This window comes from Stegostoma tigrinum, chromosome 7 (genome assembly GCF_030684315.1).
Source record: "Stegostoma tigrinum isolate sSteTig4 chromosome 7, sSteTig4.hap1, whole genome shotgun sequence".
NCBI classification, from domain to species: Eukaryota; Metazoa; Chordata; class Chondrichthyes; order Orectolobiformes; family Stegostomatidae; genus Stegostoma; species Stegostoma tigrinum.
The window spans coordinates 18,944,316-18,962,921 of record NC_081360.1 but is presented as its reverse complement, the minus strand read 5'-3'; the positions used below and the strand labels follow the sequence as shown (position 1 = coordinate 18,962,921).

Genomic DNA, 18,606 nt, shown 5'->3' with positions numbered 1-18,606 from the left:
CAGACCCTCTTATGATTTTGAGCTTCTCTATTAAAATGCCCTTTCAGCCCTGTCTGAAAACTGCAGCTTCTCAAAGTGCTCACATAATTGAAACCTTTCAACAATTTATTCTATGGAACCTTGTCCACAACTGCTCTAAAGCTTATGCATCTTTCCAGTGTGATGCCCTCAACTACATATACCATTCTGGTTCAGGCCTAACAAGTATTTTAATAAAAGGTTTTGCTTTTGAGCTCAACGCCTCTATCGATCACAGGATACCAAATGGCTTCATCTCACAACCTGCTCCACCATGTTCATGATTTGTGCACATACAATTTCAGGTCTCTGACCCCTAATTACTTCCCACATATGAGCTCTGCCAGACTCTCCAAGCCATCCCTAAGACAGACAACCACCCCGCCCCCAGGAAGAATCTAGGTAAGACTAAGGGTGTAAGATAGATCCAAAGCACTATTCTATGTTCAGTAACTCAAGCTTATTTAATAAAAAAGAACTGCAAATGCTGTAAATCAGGAAACAAAAAAAATTGCTGGAAAAGCTCAGCAGGTCTGGCAGCATCTGTGAAGGAAAAAACAGAGTTAATGTTTCAGGTCCAGTAACCCAAAATATTTACTGTTTTTTGCCCTTCACAGATGCTGCTAGTTAAGCTTATTAATTGACTACTTGTAAAAGTAGTCATGCCACTGACTACAATAAGATCTCTGTATTTAACCAATGCCTTTCTGCATTGTAGAAAATGGGTGACATCCAATTGTAATTGGAGGGGGGGGGGGGGTGGTGAGGGGGTAAGCAGCATGTGCAGCTGCTCTCACAGGAAACATAGGTAAGTTACACAACAGGTACCCAATGACAAATGTCCCTCCTGAACTGTGTTCCTCTCCTTTAGTAATAGAACCTAAATTAAAAACCTTCAGCATTGCAAACTGCCTCCATGAGTAACATCATCGCAAGTGAAAAACTAGCGCTCCCAACTCAGATGTCAGAAAAAACTGCTCAAATTCTCATCGCAACCAGAAGTGCCTAGGAATAAATCGGAACAAACGTGATCATTTAGCCTTGAACCTATACTGCCTTTAAGTTAATGACTGATCTGCACGGCATCCACATTTACACGGTGATGATCCACATCTAATAACTTCAACCTCCCAAGGCATTTATATCTCTCTCAAGATACCTAATGAACCAATGGAGGTAGGGGGAGAGAGTAAAGTTCCCACTGGTCAGTTGGTGGTGGGTTGGGGGGTGAGGGGGGGGGGGGGGGGGGGGAGGAGAAGAGAGACACGACGACTCCCGATTTCACTTGAATAAACCAGTCAACCTAATCATCTTTCATCTGTCACCTACCATAATGTACTCTGGGTGGAAAACTAACAGCTATTATCAGGCAGCTCAGAAGCACCAAGCCCTGAAAGAAAGACCTGAGACAAACACCTGTGGTAGATGGTGAGAGAAATCAGCAGCAGCACCAAACCAGATCGAAAAAAGTGAGATACCAAACAGAAGGAACAGAGGAATGTGTATTTAAAATACACAGTCAAGCAATTTTACAACTGGATTAAACCAAACTTCTGCTGTCCTGCCACTTTGCCATAAGTGCTGGTGGACAATTAAACAGCAAATGAAACAAGCATCTTCAGAATCCAAGAAAAACATTTCCAGGTTTCCAATGGTCCCCCTGCTCAGACAAATTGCATTGTTAGGTATAGAACGTCCAACATTACCTTTGTGGGATTGTCTTTGCAATTCTTTTATATGGCCAAGTGTAGGATAGAATTGTATACCAGATAGCTTTGGGAACCAAGGATTAAAACTTCATCTCATTAATCAGCATACATCTTCAGTTACTTCTAGAAGATCTTGCTGTTCTGATGCATCCAATGACAAACAAACAGTCTATACAATAGACAAGAGAACCCAAAGGGTCAAATAGTATTAACACGGTGTGAAGCTAGATGAACACAGCAGGCCAAGCAGCATCAGAGGAGCAGGAAAGCTTGACGTTTCAGGTCAGGGCCTTTCTTCAGAAAGAACATTTTTTTCTGAAGAAGGGTCCCGACCCGAAACGTCAAACTTTCCTGCTCGGCCTGCTGTGTTCATCCAGCTTCACACCATGTTATCTCAGATTCTCCAGCATCAGCAGTTCCTACTATTTCTGGTCAAATGGTAAAGCCTTGTCTGAGGATCACTTCCAGAGAAACCAAAATAGGAAATATCGGATAAGACCGCAATGACCAAATGTGGTAACTATTGAAAGTTGATGTCACAGGTGGTTTGGTAATTATCCGTGCCATGGTTTTATTCACTACAAGATGAAGACAACTAAAGTTCAACAGAAATCAATTAAAAGCCTGTTAGAGCACCTGATTACAAAGGAAAAACAAAAGGGACACGTTACACAATAAAAATATTAAAGTTGAGATACATATAGATATTTAGATTAAGAAACAACAAGACTACTTGGAGAGACGAATTCAAGTTGCTTGAAACCATTGCACCTAAAAAGCTAAAATTACAGTGATTCACAAGCCATTCCTGGTACTGCAGTTTGTGATGACATGCTATTTATGCTTAAAAGTTTTTAGTAGGATTTTTCCACAGCTAACTGAACACAAAGCACTTCATAGGCAGGCACAATTGCTAAATCTAAAAACCGGCTCTGTCTGATTGTAAGCTGTGAAAACAAAAGGATGCATTCAGCTACCATGAAAATGCCTTGGCTATCAAAATGGATCTGTTAATCTGCTGAAACTGTCATCGGCTTTTCCCTTGGGAATGTGACACTAACTTTAGGTTGAAGCCTCAACTTGTTTCTCAGGTGTCTCTTACTGAAACCAACAGATAAGTGGAAAAGTAATTCAATGATAACCACAACTCTTCATACAGTACTACCCTTAAGTGGGCTGTAACTTGAAACCTCAACTTGAGGAAGAGCTGGATATCCTGGACCTAATTTGGAACTCAAATCAGAAATTAAAATGTCAATTTCCAAATCGGACACAAACAGACATCAAACTGTTTAAGCTTCCAATCATTAATGAAAATTGGGTGTTACTAGCCAAAATAAAGAACAGTAATCAAAATAAGAACTGATAATTGTAGTATTGATGGTCAAATTGCTCCAATTTCCTAAAATCCAGCTTGTTAACTCATGGCCTAATGGGAAAGAAGCCTGCAGTCCCTGTTCAGACCAGCCTATAAATGGCCTGAGCCACATACCACTCAATGCATTAATTCTTGAAAGTGAGATAATAAGCCAGACAATCCACTTGGCTATGATCTAGGAACTGAAACAGAATCTGAAGGCACACACAAACCAGGTGCTGGCTCAGACAAATCGAACAGCCGCCTCAAATTATACCCAATCAAAACATTATACAACTGCACATCATCTCCAAGGATGCCCCGTCTCACTAGCAGGGCAGAGATGGAGGCTAATGATTCTGAAAGAACGAACTAGAAGCAATAATAAGTCCTGAGTGAGAACTTCATGCCATAGATAAGCAGGTAAACCTAGCACCGTTACCTTCTTCCCTCAGCCAGTGCATCAGTAGTTTCATGCTGAATACCAGGGGTACATGAACCAGCAAACCAGAAACCTCATTCATGAGTTGCAGACACTTGTAAGCATTTGTGCCTGAAACACTGATGCCCTCTCTTAGAATAGAGAACAGTGGTGAGGATATCAAATATTGTGCTCATCTTACAAACTTAATGTTAATACAAATTTCACTCCAAATGCTACAATTATCCAGAATTCATAGTAGTTCTGGGGAATCCTCTATAAATTGCATCGCATGTTTACAGTCACTGAGGTGGTCCCAGATTTAAAATCAATGTAAGCTCATATCATAGCTGCTAAAAGCTTGCTCCTTTAACTGAAATTTTTAATACACTGCAGAATGGGATAAATAGTTACAGAAAATTTGTACATCTAAGACTTTTTTAAACCATTTGTACAATATAAAGCAACAGAACACTGATTATTTCTACTGATGAAATATACCCTACGTACACTGCACTGTACACGTTTCAAGCATTAGGTTCCCGGGGGGGCGGGGGGTGATGTCAATGGCCCTCCCAACATTTCATACTTCCACATGACGACTACCCATAAAGGCAATCATGATTTCAACAAACAGTGCACAAAAGAATTCCTGTTTCAACACTGAAATTATAACAAAGCCTCAACTGTGCCCTTTTCCAAACAAATGCTTTCACTAAAAAGGAGGACAGTAGTCTGATGTGTTGCAATTAAGTAACAAATCCATGCAAAATGGGGCATCCACCCTGATGCCTTTTTCTCATGATATTTGGAAGATGTCATGAGCAAGTGACCTCAGACTGCAGCAATCAAAACAAACCTTGCAAGCAGTAGCAAGTTGGAAAGACCTGATTGTCTCGTGATTCTCTAAACTGGCACATTAAATTAGCTCGCAAAAATGTAGAAATGAATCTCCAGCCATTTCTGCTCAACACAAGGTTTACTTCCACTCATCTTATGGTTTCTGACTTGCTAGACGTTAGCAATGAAAAACACTGCAATACAACTAACCTCTAACACATTAAAATAAAAACAACCTGCAAACATTCAAGAAAATCATCAAAAAACCACCAAAACTGAATAACTACTCATTCTTGTGACTGACAAAGAATATGGCTGCAGGTAAAATTGAGCAACCACCTTTTTTAGAAAAAAGCAGGGATCTTGATCTAGGACCTGCATGCCATTCAATTACATGGCCAACATGTAAAGGAGCACTGACCGCCATTCCAGAGGTTTGCTGGCAGATCAACAGAAAGCAAAAATGAAGGTGTTGAAAGAAAAAGTGCTCAAAATGGCCAATTAGCTTTTCTTCACCTTATTGTAAAATGATGTCAACTGACAATGGGATGTTGTGTATCTCCAAAAAAAAATTGAGCAGCTTTGATCAATCGACATTGTTCTACCCTTAAAAACAAGTTTAGCAGAATTTTCTGACAATACCCAACATAGAAACCAAACTTAGAAAACGAGAGGTTATTCAGCTATTTGAGCTTCCAACTCAGTATCCTGTTCCCACAGATACCCATTGATCCCTTGAGCCCAAAACCGTATACAACCCTGAGCAATGTTTGATAAAGTTTAACGTCAAGAAATACACTTATGAAGGAACAGGAAAGCAGCAAGAGGGAAAATACACAAGACCAGCACTGGAAAGCAGGAGATGGCTAAATGGCAGGTATCATCAGGCAATGAAAATTAAGCCAAAATTTAGAGCACAGAATGTGCTGACAGCCCAGGAATTTAGGGTAAACAAAATCCACCCTCAATGTGCCTTAAATGTTTAACCGATCTTTGATTTTTCTTCAAAATGCATCCAGTGCCTCATTTTAATTCCATTTCTGCCATTTAACCATCTCCTGCTCTTCGCATGTTGTAATTTATAGCTATACAGATTTCCCCTCAAACTTGCTTATCTACAAGCACATCCAGCTTTGATGAAGGGCTCACATCTGAAGTGTCAACTTGATTGTTTTCTTCAGAATATTCTATCCACAATACAAATCAGGCACTGCAGTTGAAAACAGATTCTAGAACTGGTCAGACAGCAGTATAAATGCACTCAAAACAATCTAGCTGTTTCATTTAACAATCAGCCACTTTTCTCAAGTAATGATTTTATATTCAGCAAATGACTAAGAACATAAATAGGAGAGAGAGATGCTATTTGGATCCACATTCTCATTCTGCAACTCAACAATCATGGAATGGCCAAATCCAGCTTTGACATTTCTACTGTTGGGTTTCCCAGAGATCAAATATCTCGATGTCTTAAGCATATATAACATTGCAACATTTATGATCAGAACTGATGCATTGTATGGACAACAGTAATTTCTCATGTCATTTCAATAAGTGATTTCTTATCCCAAGATTGTTTTCGCATTCTAGCCACGAGAAACAACCCCTCCACGAATCTCACGTTCAGTGAGACCACATCCTGGTCTTCTGAATTCCAGAATCTAATCTGTCCAATTTACTGAACACACAGAGCAACAGAAACCAACGGCCAATCAAATGCGCCCTCACCTAACAGTCTAAGTGAAGTGCACAGTAATCCAATTGTCAAATATTGAAAATGACAACATAAGATTTGCTTGCTGACAAATCAGCAAGGTACAATCCAACTTAATATTTTGACTTTAAGTCCAAGTTTGTGAAAACAAAATGAGTTCACTGGTCCCCCTTTTTATTTTAAAATTGTTCAATGAATTCATCCGTGAACTCAGTATGTACCATAACAAAGCAGGTGCAGTACATTTCCTACAGGCATTGAAGTGTACTGAAATTCCTGACTTCTAAACGTACAGGCTGCAGACATTTTTAAAATGCTGCAAGAGACAGATTTGACACACTGATGCTATAAGTAGACTTCAACCACAATCAAGTTACCATTCTCATTTGTGCTAATTTGGGACAAACAGGATCATGCACAGGAAGAGCCAATAGGAAAGCCAAGCTTCTAAAACTTAAAAATATTTCCACACAGCTAGCTTTTGGAGATATTCATATAAAAGAATTTAATTTTGCAAAAATCAGGAGGTCAAATTAGAATGACAGGGTTCTTTCCCAAAACCCCGAGTACATGCCACCCAAAAATTCAACACTTTGCAAATCTCTTACAACTGCCAATGATCTGCATATTCATTAACAATCTTAGAAAATCTGGCTGTCTTCTCATTCAACCACCCAGTTTGATAAAATCTGCAGATTTGACCAGATGCTAAAACTCAGTGTAAAGCAAGCTGACCGCAGAAATCAAAAAAGGGGCCTTTGCAGACTCCTGGCGAAGATCACACCAGCTTGAAATTTTGCATCATTTCAGTTTTATCTGAACTCTTGCCTTTAGCCAGTAACAGGCTTCCATGTAAAACTTTGTTCAAAGACTCAGAAACAGCGCGAAGCTACATCATTCAGTTTTCCAGATAAATCAAACGGAGACAAGCAACAAGTTCCTTGTCAAAGAGTAATTATTAACTGGACTTTATTTTCTGGGACCAGAATCTTGCTGAAAAGGCATTAGTTGTACAATAGAGGTTTTATATTCAGTATGTGCATTTCAATTTTAGCAGCAGGATTGACAGAGATCTAAAAGCACCATAGGAATATATCCAGTTTACAGCTGTCACACAGGAATACAAGGACAACAAAATAGGGGTAAAAAAAAATACCATGATGAATTATGTACATGCCAAATGAAGCTACTTTCCAGTAATAATGTAAGAAATCATTTGTTTTAATAAGGTCTCAATTTATCCCTAGCAATATTCATAGGTGCAAATGCCAATCCACAATCGCTCATTTTGGAATGAAGTAACCAGTATAACCGGCCAATCACATTTTAGGGCTTAATCCATTATTTTTCTTAAACTCTATTACTTTATAGCTATTCATCTTAAGTATGCACTCATGATAAATGTACACTTCATAGAAACAATTATGGGCAGTTACTGAGTGCAAGTGCATGAGTTCATGATGCTTCAGGTTTGCTCCACATGAGCTTGTGAAAACCATTAATGTTTATATAATTTGATTCAAACTATATTACACAGCAAAGTGGATTTAAGGTACAATGATATTCATATCACACTGTACCAACTGACTTCCAGGTGGAGCATGATCCCTTGCAACATAAATTCAAAAATTGGGCATAGTAGGCATGGTGATGGAATGTTATCATGTCCAATAGAGCAAGCATCAGACAAAGTGCAGGTAAGTTATCCCAGCATCCTGGTCAATATTTATCCCTCAAACATCACAAAAACAGAACACCTAGTCATGACCATACTGCTGTTGAATATTATGCCTGCAAAAGCAAAGAAAAATGACTGCACTTCAAAAGTATTTTGGGACATCAAGGAAGTGAATAACTGTATTAGATTACAAGTACCATCTTAAGATCACAGTCATGACATTTTCCTTTTATCACTGCAGAAAGAGATTAAGTATACTCCAGATAAGTTAATTTCCACTTCTTCTATCATCTCCAATCCTATGCCTACTGATTCTTTCCTGGATCCCTTGAATTTCTGTAGAAGTCTTTCAAGAATTTCTATCACAGCTCTGAACAGTACATTTACTCCTTGTGAATGTTCTAAAAGACTTGAAACTTTGGCTGGTTATATCTCCATAGATGCTTCCAGAACTGCTGAATTTCTCCAACATTGTGTTCTTAAATTTTACAGCACAACATTTGCAGTTTTTGCTTGCATCACTCCGGTGTTCCTCTGAAAGGAATACACTTTCATAAAAGAGCTTAAGCATGACTAAATTCCATTCCTACAACCTGCAAGCTTGTTTCTAGTTAATGCTAAAATTTCTTCACCATCTTGCAAATCCATAACTCCTACCATGTAGAAGGCAGCAAGCATGCAGAAACACCAGCATCAAGGTCCAGTCATAAAGTATGCTGATTTGGAACCAGACTGTCACTCCCGCTTGGTCGGAAGTCGTGCAAAAGTTCCATACAAACCGTAGACACTACTCTTCATCACCACACACAGTCAAAGATTGGCATTAAATGCTGGACTCTTGTAGTACAGTAATAGTGTCCCTATCTCTAGGCCAGGAGATCCAGTTCATTCAGCATTAAAAGATACTGTCAACAGCAAGGATCAAAATACCATAAATGATTAAAATGCAAGAATATTGACCCACATCCCAGATTACACAAGTTTAGCACAAAATGCACAACTGCTAGAGAGAGGTCTGCAGCTACCGCTCCCATCCATTTATCCATTTACTGGGCTTTTTCAATTATTCCATGCCCAAACCTGAAGTGTTTTCTCTGAAGTCAAATATAGGCACAATATAACTCAACCATAATCAGTAACAAACATGTTACGTTAAATTTTTTCCAGTTACCAAACTGAGTGAATAACACTCCATATCTTAAGCATTGATGCAACAATTTGTGGTAAAAGATAATAAGGAGAAGTATTGAGTAACAAACTGGTAAATACTAATAAGGCTATTATGCTCACATTAACACAAGGTTATTGCAATTGAGCCATTTATATGAATAACCAAGAAATACAACTGATTTGTTAGTAAATCCTTATGGTTAATACCAATGATATCAGAAACCATTCAAATGCTTTTAAAAATATCAAATTTAACAAATTCTTTTAACTTTTTTACCAAAAGAAATGGTAGCAGTAAGACTCCTTTTCAAGGAAAGAGAATGATTAATTTGAATTCAATTTTATTTTTAGTACTGATAAACCAACCCTGAGCAGTAACTGAGGCAAATGAGGGGTAAGTAAGGGGACTTGATGAATGTGCAAACTAGGAATGACAATTATATTTTTTTGGAAAAAAGAGCATATTGAGTAGCATAACAGATTGCACTAGTTCCTCAAAAATAGACAACTACACTTGCCAAGATCACAAGGCAATCATAGACTGTACACAAGTTAGGCACAAGAGCATCCTGCATACAAGGAACAAACCTCCAAGCAACAGCATAACTGGCAAGACAACTTTTCAGACAGACACAAGCAGTGTAAAGCCTCAACATTTTTTTTTCTTATCCAGAATGTGAGGTTGAGTTGACTATTGAGTTGCACCATAGAAGCTTGGCGCAGATCCTGGCAAAATTTAGAGGCTTGTCCCAGCCATCAATTTATAAATTGACAGCCTGGCCACACAGCTGTTTTCTGGAAAATGGATTTTGGCCTGAAGTAGGCCAACCTCAATTAATCCATTTATATAAGTGACTAACTCCACAGAAGCAGGAAATGAGTTCTTCCGGTGGCCAGCCAAATAAGGCTCTGATATTCCAATCAGCAGAGATAGATCTGAAGCAAGTTCCTTTGAGTGTTGTGTTTTATTATAATTCTAGCAACTGTCTTTATTCTTTGCTTTAAGAACCCACAGCACATTCAGCACCTTCACAATTCTGCATTCATGCACCCATTTCATTTCCCTATATTCTTTTCATGGCTCATGGGTATCACTCGTAAGGTCAGTACTTATTGCCCACTTGCCCTGGAATTGCTACATAATTCTCGACATACAGATTAGAGACTGAGCAAAAGGTCAGATTTCCATCCCTAAAGCACGTGGGCGAACCAAGATAGTAGGAACTGCAGATGCTGGAGAATCTGAGGTAACAAGGTGTAGAGCTGGATGAACCAGATGGGTTTGTACAACAGCGATTTCATGGACACCACTAGCGAGATGAGCTTAAAATTCCCAATTTATTCACTGAATCTAAATTTGACCAGCCAGAGCTTTACCTTGGGCATCCTGATTATCAGAATAGCAACATCAACACTAAGCCCCAACTTCTCACATGCTACATGTCTATTCAAATATGCGGAGCGTCAGAAAAACAATAAATTCCACGTAAACACATGCAGACCAATACAGAATACTACTGCAAAGTGATCAAGAACTTAAACCCAACTGATTTCCCCCCTCATTCAACAATTCAAGTAAATTTTAACATCCTGTTGCTTAAGGGGAGATCACCTAATGCAGCTTGCATCAAGTCAAATTCTGCATCTCCCAGGTTTCTGATCTAGCTCCACAATTTTGAGACAGCTCAGCCAACAAAAACAGGATTTCTGCTTTGATGCATTTCCTACCTCCACCTGCACAGTCAACTTCATCACCCATTTAGTCTGGCACATGAGATTGTAAGGATTTAATCAATTGTTTCGCACTGAGAATATTCAATGTATTTCCAAGATTGAGAAATAACACGTGGCTAAACCATCTGACCTGATTTGAGGATAACACCATTCCAGCACCTTGTATACCTACTTGCAGAATCTGACTCAGGTTGTGCTTAAATGTGGAGACTAGCATTGTGTAGCGTAGTACTGCTACCAAAAATAGCAATTCTGAAAAAAAAATGCATTGACTGAACAGGAACAATGCAGTTCAGCAGTCAGATTGTTTTGGTGACTATTTGCATTTTATAGCGAAACTTCCATGGATTATAACATGGAATCTGCATTCAAGACTGATACATAACTCAATTGGTAACAGTGGACAAGATGCAGCTTATGCACCTAACTCACTTAAACTTTCTACTCGACTTCAAATCAATGAGACCCAAGATTGCTATCTGGGTCAAAAGCCAAAGTGGTAGATTTTAATGAACATCTTAAAAAGAATAGCAAGGTGAAAATGATTCCGAAGGTAGAGATAAGGCAAATGAAAACATGGCTGCCAACAGTGGATCAATTAAAGAATGCAGACATCTCACCAGTTTGAACAGGTGGAATTTTAATAGATGAAGAAAAAATAAAAGGAATAAGATGACATGAGAATTTAAAAATCCAGACATTGCTAGATTGCAAGCCTGTGTAAACAGGCAAGCACAAGGGCGGTGAATGAACAAGTCATGGCACAAGTTAAGGTTCGGAGAGCTATCTTGATTGATTACAATTTTGTGAATATTGGAAGAGTTAGCTGGATTCTGTTGATAATACAGAAGTTGAAGCCAGCAGTCCAAGGGAGCTGCTGTATAATCGAAAGCTATCAAAGTCAAAACAGTAAGACCAAGCATAGCTCACTGTTGACACTTAGAGAGACTCTAGGGCCACACAAGCTCAAAGAAAGAACAGGGATGAATTGTAGAGTAAGGCTGGAGGTAGCATGGAAAAAGCGTGGTCTAGTCAGCAAAGGCAGCTGAAAAGTCTGAAGACTTATGACATTAAAATCCATCAGCTGTTTGCACTTACCCGTGTACAGGATAAATATATCATGGAATACTAATTAAGAAAATGGTTTGTGAACAGAAGTTAGCATTATCTTTGTATTCAAGTTTGACTTGAGTAGTTGTGCCAATAGAGAAGACACGATCCTGTCAAATTTGGTGATTAGTTCTTAAAACTAGCTGTCTGCATTATACATTCAAATCAGATGTCCCTCGGTCTCAAGGGAGAAGAGATGAAGGGCAATAGCAGTTAATGGCTAGAGTGATGAACAATAGTGACTTCAATGAATAAAAGGACAAAACTGACAGTGAAGTTGTAACTAGCCACACAGATGAACACAGTCAACAATTTGATAGCGACCTGAGAGAAACAAAAATATGGTTGGCTGAATTTCTCAATGAGAGTGGGAAGTGATATCAGAAAACAGCAAAATGATTTTACCAATGGCAGCCACCATGGGCACAGCAAGGCCATTCGAGATGGTCATAAAATGACAACTGATATGGAAGCTGAACTTACTGTGGAATAGTAAGTATTATTTGGTGCACCGCCAAGGGAGAAAAGTAGTGAAAATATCAAGGGGAACTTTGGCATATACTCAGGTGAATGGACTAATGAGATTTGGAGCAGGACGGAACATCATAACACTTTTAGCAATGCAAACAGACAAGTGGAGAAACTTCATTAATAGAAAAGCGGCCATCACCCCTCAGCTGCGTTCCTGTCAAGACGATGTTAATATCATCATTCACAAACCTACTTAGGACCAAGGCTTTATTCACAAGGTTAAAGTATATTATCAAAGGAGAGGGGACAGAGACAGCCAATCCAAAGTTGGAAGTAATGAGTGGAACAGAAAGGAGGATAGTGGTATTCGGTCCAATAGGTATGCTGGAAAGGAAGGCTAAGGAGCACAGAATCAGCCAAATCAAGACTGGAAGGCAACAGAAAGGAGGTACCACCATGACTGAAGGATTGGGGTTTGACAGGGTAAAAGAAAAGGTATGCAGGAGAATCAAACAAACAGCATGATGTAACCATGTGAATAGGCACTTGGGAACTAACAGGAATACCCAAATGAATGGACCACCTCGATGGGTCCAAGGACAAGAGATTTTGAATTGGTAAGTAATTCAAAAACAACTATCACTTGTTCCTTCCAACAGAATGTCTCATCTTCTGAGCTGCCTGTTCAGTTGGAATTATTAACTTATGATAAACAATGATTTTATTACCCCTGGAATAACCTAGTCTACAACATTAAGAGGGCTCTTGTGATGGAGTAGTAGTGTCCCTACCTCTGATCCTGGAGACCCTAATTCAAACACCACCTGTTCCTGTGTAACAACATCTATGAACTGGCTGCTTACTAAAATAAACTACTGTCCAACCTTCAAAGGTTTCTGGTATATTGGTCAGTATGCCCACCTGTTATACAGTAAACTGAGGGTTCAACTTAATCATGGGCTTAACTGATCTTTGCACAGATGGCTGTCTGTAAAGAAGGGCACCCCTTTTCAAAAAGGGAATCTTGTGACACAGTAGTAGTGTGCTTATCTCTAAATTCTATGCCCCTCAGTTATTGATCCCTTTATTAAAAAAGGAAAAATTTTCTTCCTTACTACACACCAGAAGGCCCATAGCAAGTCTCACCTGCTCCAAAGGTCTCATAACACGAGCAGATTGACTAAAGACATCTACATTCCATCCTCTGTAACTGTAACCTCTCCAAAATCTATACTGCCCATTTCAATGCCAGAGAGTTTGATGGCCAACATTTAGCAGCAACCAACTTGGGAGATTGGGGAAAGATACCACTCCCTGTGCCACTCACTATAATTTACAAAGGTTGCCAAGATGAGTGTATAGTCAAAAGGTGTTACAGGAGATTGAACTTTAGATTCCTTGGAATTGGAACTGAAGAAAATAAATCAATTGGATTTGTACAGTCCAGATATGTTGTAACTGAACAGTCAAGACCAATGTTCTTGAAGAGCACTTTTCTCCTGCTATTAGAAGGATAGGAACTAATCCAGCGAGGGATCTGAACAAGACAAGTGTGAAAAAGAGACATACAAAAAGTTAGGGAATCCTGCTAACATGAGAAGAAATATTAAGTTTTAAGTTTTAGGTGAGGTTCAGAGCAAGAGGTCATAAGATAAACAAGTAGGCCATTCAACTTGCACTTGCCTTCATTTTCCCAATTGTTACCCTGAGAAAATAAATTCCTCATTTCTCTTTAATGTGTGACCCGTCTTTCTGAGAGTAAGCTGCCTGGTCCTTAACTCTCCCACAACAGAAAACAACCTTTTTGCATCTACACTGTTAAGCCCATAAAGAATCTTGTATGCTTCAACAAGGTCTTCCCTCATTCTTAATTCCAATGGGTACAGGGCCAACCTACTCAACTGGACTGCCTCCAACACCAGTAATCTTTCCTTTGATAAAGGGGCCCAAATGCACTGCACAGAACTCCAGCTGTGATCAGACTAATGCCTACCGTTGTTTTAGCAAAACATTCCAACTTTCATGCTTCATCCCCTTTAAAATAAAAGCCAACATCTGCTGAACTTGAATGCTAACTGAGTATCTTACAAAAGATTCCCAAAGAGAATGTAATAAGGCTCAAATCAGATTTTCTGTACATTAAATGAACACAGGCAGTACAGCAAATAAGATTTGAGAGCTACTGCTACAGAGCCACATGAGAATGAATTTGCAGCAATAATGGAACCCTAGGTCAAAATAGGTTAGAGCAAGATTCTATACATACGTCGGAATAAATACTGTTATGAAAGATAGGGAATAAAGTACAGAATAACAGATTAACATCAGAAATAACCATAACAAACAAAATCACTTAGACATGCGTGGATTAAGCAAAATCATGGACATAAGGAGAGTAAATTCTCTTCAACTAACTTGATTGACTTTTTGAAGAAATGACAGGTTCCAAACTATAGGAGGTTGGTGACACAATGCTGTTAAATTGCTGCTAAAAATCATTTTTTCTGAAGAAGGGTCTAGACACGAAAGGTCAGTTTTCCTGTTCCTCTGATGCTGCTTGGCCTGCTGTGTTCAATCAGCTGTACACAACCTAAGATTCTCCACCATCCGCAGTTCCTACCATCCGAGTGCTGTTAAAGTACATGGATTTTCAAACAGGATTTTATGGAGCGCAGGACAAATGTATGACCAAATTTAGACCTTACAAAAACAATAGGGGCAGAAGCAATACGGGTACAAAAATTATCCAAAGCGCAGAAACAGTAATAGCAACCTGAATTTTTTGGACTGAAGGGAACTTTAGAAAGTGTCACCCACACTCAGTATTAGTAGTCCTGATCTTTGAGTTACAAAGCACACAGTTTCAAAGTTCACAGATGACAAAACTATCACATATATGGTAGAATTCGAAGAGACTGCAAACACCAGGCTGGAAGCTCGTAACCAATGGTGTTCCACAGGGATCAGTACTGGGTTCACTTCTGGCTGTCATTTATACAAATGATTTAGATGAGAAGATAGCAGGCATGGTTAAGTTTGCGGATGACCTTAAAATTAGTGGTATGGTGGACAGTGAAGACTGTAATTGAAGGTTACAAAAAAATCTTGATCAAATGAATCAATGGCTAAAGTGTGGCAGATAAATGTATGGTATTGCACTTTAGTAAAATAAACAAGGACAGGACTTATATAACTAAAGGTAGTGTCTTGGGTAGTGCTGTAAAACAGAGATACTTAGGGGTTCAGGTACATAGTTCTTTTATAGCGGCTACAGAAGGTTTAGCACGCTTGCCTTCACTGCTCAGAACTGTTGAGTATGGAGTTGGACATGTTGTTGAAGTTGTACAGGAAGTTACTGAGGCCTATTCCAGAGTACTTTGTCCAGTTCTGGTCGCCCTCATATAGACAGGATATCAGCGTTCAGAATAGAGTTAGCAGAATGTTGCCAGGAATGGAGTGTTTGGGTTATAAGGACAGGCTGGGACATTTTTCATTGTAGCATAGGAGGTTAAGGAGTGACGTTATAGAGGTTTAAGAGGTCACGAGGGGCATAGATAAGGTGAATGGCAGGTGTCTTTCCCCTCGGGTGGGCTTTTCAAGACTGGTGGCATATTTTTAAAGTGAGAGGAGAAAGATTTAAAAAAGGACATGAAGGGCAATTTTTTTAAAAAACAGAATGTGTGGAATGAACTTCAACCGGAAGTGGTGGATGCAGGTACAATTACAACATTTAAAAGACATCTGGATAAGTACACAAGTAAGAAATGTTTGGGAGGGATTTGGGCCAAGCACATGCAGGTGGTAACTAGTTAGTTTGGGATTATGATCTGCACAGACTGGCTGGATGGAAAGGTCTGTTTCCATGCTGGATAACTATGACACTGGTAGAGGGACCTGGAGTTATTTCTGCATGAAAAATTGAAGGTGACAGTAAGTCGACAGTGCAATTAGTGATGTGCACCAGATCCTGGATTTCACTTATACAGAGAAATATAAAAGTAAGGAAGTTTATGGCATTTTAAAAAAATCTGCTTCAGTCTCAACTAGACCACTGTACCCAGGTTGGAGCCCCAAACTAAAGGAGGGATTCGAAAGTATTGGAAATAGTACTGAAATAGCAGTTCCATGAATGAGGAACATATTCCCACGTGATGGTGTTGGTGGTCCGAACAGAGTCGATAGAGATGAACTGTTCCCAACATTAGAAAGATCAATAATCAGAGGACACCAATTTCGTGTGACTGGTAAAAAAAAACGTGGGGGAAACCTCCTCACACAGCAACTTGTAAAATTCTGGGATTCAGTGCCCGAGACCAAGATGGAGACAGATTTAATTGTGGCTTTCAAATACACTGGTATGAACTTGAGGAAAAACTTGCAGGGCCATGAGTAAATGATGGGGCAAGGTGGATGCATGTATTTAATTTGCTCTTTCAGAAAGGGAACATTCGACTGGCCTATGATGTAACCATTCCACAATTCTACGAATTCTGGCCTAATCTGCTTACCTGGCATCAACAGAATGTCAGCTGACACCAAAGGTCCAATAATAAATGCCAACTACGCACGTGGACATAACTGCATGTATATTAAATATTTTAATCACAAAGCTAAGAGAACATTTGAGAGATTAACGAACTAAAACAAAGCTACATTAACTGTTAAACAATCTGCTCAAGCTCTGTCAACGCTTCAGCATCTAGTCTTTGAAGAATAAAGGGTTAACAGGATGATAGAAAATTAAAAGTTAAAATGTTGTGTTGTGATTTTTTAAAAAAAACAATGGTCCCATCTATGCCATTATGACTTTAAACTAAACATCTGATTTCTGTCATTGCTGCCAAACGTTTCCAAAGCATACATTTCCGATTGGAAAAAAGTCCACATGGTATTTGGATAAAAGGGGCAATGAACAAAGGAACAGAAGATGTAAACTACCTCAAGCAAGCACAATACTGCCACAATTTTCTCAACAATTCAAACACAGCTCACTTGATACTATGAAGTGGCCATACAAACAGAAATCACAAGCTGACTATAATTTTCACTAAACATGTAGTAACTGCAAAGATACAGATTTTAAATACAGCAATCTTACACAGTACAAAATTAGCTTTTTACTCCCCAAAAATAGTTCAAATAAATACAAGCAACCAAACTGAATTACTACTTTTAGGGTTTAATGATGAACGACATTTTAATTAAAATTCCCATTCCCACTAGATTGGTGATGACTCTTAATGCATTGAACAACTTATAACTATAAATCAATTGCAGGAATTGTGCCCTTGCATACAGACATCCATATTAACGAAACACAGCAGTCACACACCCAAATGTTACAGTCAAGTCCAGCACAAAACAGCCAATTTAATTGACTATTAGGACTTCAGGGCAAAGCCCTGAAACAGCCGCAAAGTGGAAACTTCTGTATCATTCATGAGCACTTGTGGTGCACTGGTAGCACCCTTACCAAAAAGCTGGGAGGCCCAGGTGTGTAATAATATTTCCAAACAGGGTGATTAAAATAAAACATTCACAAGACAAAACTTGCAGACACACAGCACCATACTTATTATGGGCTCACAAGTGGACAGATGGCCCAAGAGGCCAGCTGGGCAACAAGACCAACATGGAAGTGGGCACATGGCCCAACGACGCCCATCTAGGCATCCACATGGCTTGGAAGTGAGGGCAGGCACAAAGGCCTAGCCTTGACCACACACCAGCCTGGGGTACACAGGAAAACCACACCCAGGACCACAGCGTGGGGGGGGAGAAGAGATGTACTTTTTGTTTTTTTTAAAAATCACGACCAACAAGTCTCACGACCAACAAGTCCCAGTACCCCCATTTTAAAAAAAACTAAACTACAGAAACTCACCAAGTCCGGGAGTGCAGGGTAAGCCGAGCCGGAGCTGTGCCAGGAAACAAGGGGCGGGTCCGAAGAGGAGAAGGGGGTACAAGTGAAGGTCCAGAGCGTGTCCCCACCCCAGGGACCGAGGACCCGGTCTCAGGAACAGGGGTGAGGGGGGAAAGGAAAAGGGAGGAGGGGCGGGGGTGGGAAGAGGGGGAGGGGGAAAAGGAATCGCTCGGCGGGAACAATAGTCGGCGTCCCTTCGGGGCAACGACTGCCAGACCGAGGGATACCTAAGGAGAGAGGTAAAGGGAGGGGGAGGGGAAAAGGGGTCAGGGGTAAAAGGGGGGGAAGGGGAAGGGGTAAATAGGAAAGGTTTAGTGAGGGGGGGGAAGGGGGGGAAAGCCACTAACCGCCCTCCGGCCGCCGCTCCTGTCGCCGCCTCTCGGACTGAGCGCCAGACGTACTAACCGCTGCACGGGCCTGACTGCGCGAGCCCAACCGCCGCCGCCCCGCCTTCGGCCAAT

General features: G+C 39.9%; 1 long non-coding RNA gene across 1 annotated transcript in view; it reads right to left on the bottom strand.

Annotated features, from left to right (window-relative positions):
* Window positions 1-18,585, bottom strand: part of LOC132209843 (uncharacterized) — a 76,744-nt gene extending 58,159 nt beyond the window's left edge. The window contains exon 1 of the long non-coding RNA XR_009445985.1: window positions 18,107-18,585. This is a non-coding gene — a long non-coding RNA (uncharacterized LOC132209843). The remainder of the gene's footprint in view (window positions 1-18,106) is intronic.
* Window positions 18,586-18,606: the final 21 nt, after the last annotated feature.